This window comes from Triticum aestivum, chromosome 4A (genome assembly GCF_018294505.1).
Source record: "Triticum aestivum cultivar Chinese Spring chromosome 4A, IWGSC CS RefSeq v2.1, whole genome shotgun sequence".
In the NCBI taxonomy this organism is placed as follows: Eukaryota; Viridiplantae; Streptophyta; class Magnoliopsida; order Poales; family Poaceae; genus Triticum; species Triticum aestivum.
Window position 1 is genome coordinate 9,003,708 of NC_057803.1, and position 3,777 is coordinate 9,007,484.

The following is a 3,777-nucleotide window of genomic DNA, read 5'->3' on the forward strand; positions in this document are numbered from 1 at the left end:
TTGAAATGGGAAGATGTGCTTTGTAGTGGGTTCGATCTTCCGGTGCTTGATCCCAATGACAGAAAGGGAACCGACACGTATGTATCGTTGCTACTAAGGATAAAATGATGGGGTCTATCTCTACATAGATAGATCTTGTCTAAATCATGTCATCGTTCTTATTGTATTACTCCGTTTCTCCGTGAACTTAATACACTAGATGCATGCTGGAAAGCGGTCGATGTGGGGAGTAATAGTAGTACACGTAGGCAGGAGTCGGTCTACTAATCCTGGACGTGATGCCTATGTAATGATCATTGCCTGGATATCATCACGATTATTTGAAGTTCTATCAATTGCCCAACAGTATTTTGTTTACTCGTCATTTGCTATTTTTCTCGAGAGAAGCCACTAGTGAAACCTACGGCCCCTAGGTCTTCTTTCTCATACTATTTGCCTTTGCGATCTATTTTTCCTTTGCATTTATTTTCAGATCTATTAAACCAAAAATATAAAAATACCTTGCTGTAATTTATTCTTATTTATTTTATTTGGCATTCGATCTACCAATTTACTACAAAACTAGCGGGTCCACCCACGCAATTGCGCGGCTAGAGTTGATTTTTTAATAAATAATATGTTTTAGCTATTTTTATTAATAGTCTTGCTAAATCTCAATTCATTGAGTTTTCATTACGTCTCAGTCGATACTATATTCGTGTGATTTTACATTGAGACTCATTCAATTTTTTTCCGGTTTTTCTTTCTTACATGTTATGTCGTTTGACTAAGGCTTGATTAAGCCTTAGTCGACTGAGACCTGACAAAACCCTTTTTCTTAATCATATAGACATGCATTTAACATTTTTTGACATTGTACAAAAGATAATAATTATTGCCAGTAGAACACCTCCATATGCATTGTCCTCTTCATACCATTCTTTTTGTGTTTAAGTTATCTCAGTTTATTATTTTAGTTCTCTAAGCATTTATTTTTTAATGAATGCCTAACAATTTTCTATTTGTCTATTTGTCTATTTTTACAATATGGTCCTAATCCATCCCGAGATATTGGATTATGTAGGTTTTTCAACGAAAAATCCTAGATTAATTTTCAGAAAAATATATTATGTACTACTTCCATCCCTAAATATGTAAGACGTTTATTCGTTCAATGCAAAGTTAGTAGCTAATGCCAGTTGCGTTAGAAAAGAAAATTCTATATATGTTTACCATCCCAACAGAAAAAAACAGTGCTAGAAGTGTTTCGAGCAGGCGTTCGTAGGCCGTCCGATGCAATCGCCATAGAGCAGCGCTTGACAGATGGAATTGGGGGAAGCAGTACGAAGCGACGCACGTTTTTTTTTTATAACTCCGCTTTCCGTCATTTTATTCATTTAGGGAATTCAAGTCCGCGTGCAAAATGCACGTCAGGAACCAGGGGAGCTTGACTCTACATTTGACTCTACATTGGGAGCTTCACGTTTCTTTAATCTACAGTTTTTTGCATCTCGTTAACAAATCTACTGTATTTTGCATCTCGTTAACAAATCTACTGTATTTTGCATCTATACGGCTGTAGTACCATTCATCCCTTTCCCCATTCTCATTCTCCTCCCGTTCCTTACCTGATCTAAGGATTCATCCACAATACGTTGCTAGATCTTGCTAAGAAAAGAGGACAGGGGAGAAGTGGGATTTGGGGTGGAGTGCGGTGGCTCCAGGCTCCCGACGGCGGCATGTCATCCAGCTCGACCACACGTGCCTGCAGCTCGCCGCCGTCATCGATTGGATGGCCATGGAGTTGGGTCCACTTGAACATGAGGGGTGGCACTCCTCTAGGTAATCACTCATCTTCCTCTCCTTCTCCTTCCTTCCCAGATCTTGGTCTGCTAACCTCCAGCAATGGCATGGATTCTTTATGGAGATTTGCTATGGCTATGAGAAGGGGATGATTAAGGTCACCTGACCTTTCTCCGTCTTTTCCGGTGTAGAAATTTTCTCTTGGAGAGAAGGATTTTTTGCCCCCAAGCAGCAAGGCTTCGAGGCCACCGGAGAAAATAAGAGATTCGTTTCACTGAGTGGCGTTGCTCTCCAGTTCGTGGCGCTGGCCTAGAGCTGTGTCGTCGGGTTGGACGGCCATGTTCTTCATAGTGTTCTAGGATATAACTTATGTCACTTGCCATTGATGTGCCTTGCGTTGTTTTAGGGAATCGAACCTATTTTTTTAGTTGACATTCTGCCCAACTTTGATTATTGTCTCTTCAAGACAACCGTAATAATTATATGAAGTTTCCTATAGCAAAAAGTGTTCAATATTTGTTGGATAAAAGGTGTGTTCTTTCTATATGTTGTTACCATATATTAGCAACTTATATTAATAATAGGTGTATTTAAGACAAAGAAAGAAGGCTTGCATGTATTCACTGACTTTGGCCCATATGTGTTAATTGATATGCAATAGATTTTAGTTTTTTCACATGTGTTGTGGGAGATGCCTATAACACTGAAGCTTTTCTCTTTGTTCTCTTCAACTGAAAAGGCTGTAGGATAGAAGGGTTGTTTCCAAGAACAACATAAAACTCACAAAAGTGCATGTATGAATGTGTTTCGAATAATTACAATTTGACATGTTTCTCATAGTGCTAAGTTTTGACCCTTATCTAATAATAATAATTGTCCGCCTTATACTGATCTTTGTCAAGCATTATTTCTCTATCTCAGTAAACATAAATGGTTTGCTTGGTGCTTCTGAGATCTTCCCATCCAATAAGTTTAGCAATTTTTACATACCACTCTCATTAAGAGTAAATATAATATGGAAGTTCTCATTCAAATTGGCAGAATATGCTTACCAGGTGTTATGGTTTCTTGATATGTACCACAATTTTCGCAGTAGGACTTTCCACTTTCCTTTGTAGTTAGTTTGTGTCAATCAGAATTTGATCATTTGAATATTTTTGTGTAATAGATTATTATACATATTGTTGTGAAAAACAAAATCGTAAAAAAATCACCCAAAAACTTAGCATCCCGAAGAAGTTGAGAGACAAATAATTTAGATATGACTCCACTATAACTGATATGACTCAATTGTCAGAAAAGCACTACAGGTCTGAGAGTCTCGTTTCCTCAAGAAGTGGTGATATCATATCTTAGAAGAAGTTTGAACCATCACCTGACTTGTCTTGGTTTTGTGCCTCATTCCAGTAAGTTCTCGTAATGTTCTCCTTCTATAAAATATTTCAATGTTCCTTGTTTATTGTTATCCATCTCGATCATTTTTGGTAAACTTTCTTGTCCTGCATATATGGAGTTAGTCAAGTAAAATTGTTATATTATATTGGTGAATAAACATGAGTCACGATTCATTTGGAAAAGTAATAGAAGATATTTAGATTTATCTAGCATGACTCAAAATCTTCATCAAGTATACAGCTTTAGATAGGTTGGCGCTTGTTGTTTTTGTACCGTGCCTCGTACCATTGTCTATTTTTCTGCCCAAAGTCCGACTTGTCTGTCCGTTAGAATTAGATGCAAGTGCTTGCATGTACACATGGGATGTGTTTGGCGGCTAGACTTTTTAGTATATTTCCCAGTAAGTTGAATGATTTAGGCGTGCCTTTTGTTTTTCACCGAAGGACCTGCCCATGTTTTTTTAAAGTGTGTAGATGATCTGATTTTGTACTCCTAGTAGATTGAATTACTTAGGCATATATTTTTTTCTCTCTCAAAAGGACATGCCCACTTTTTCCTAATTTGTATAGGCGACCTAGCTTTGTACGTACGGGCCCATAC

At 37.6% G+C, this 3,777-nt stretch overlaps 1 long non-coding RNA gene across 1 annotated transcript; it reads left to right on the forward strand.

Moving 5' to 3' along the window:
• The first annotated feature begins 1,397 nt into the window (after nucleotides 1-1,397).
• LOC123084756 (uncharacterized) lies at nucleotides 1,398-2,297 on the forward strand. Its single transcript, XR_006439394.1, has 2 exons — nucleotides 1,398-1,821; nucleotides 1,974-2,297. It is a non-coding gene; the product is annotated as an uncharacterized lncRNA (long non-coding RNA).
• The last annotated feature ends 1,480 nt before the right edge of the window (nucleotides 2,298-3,777 follow it).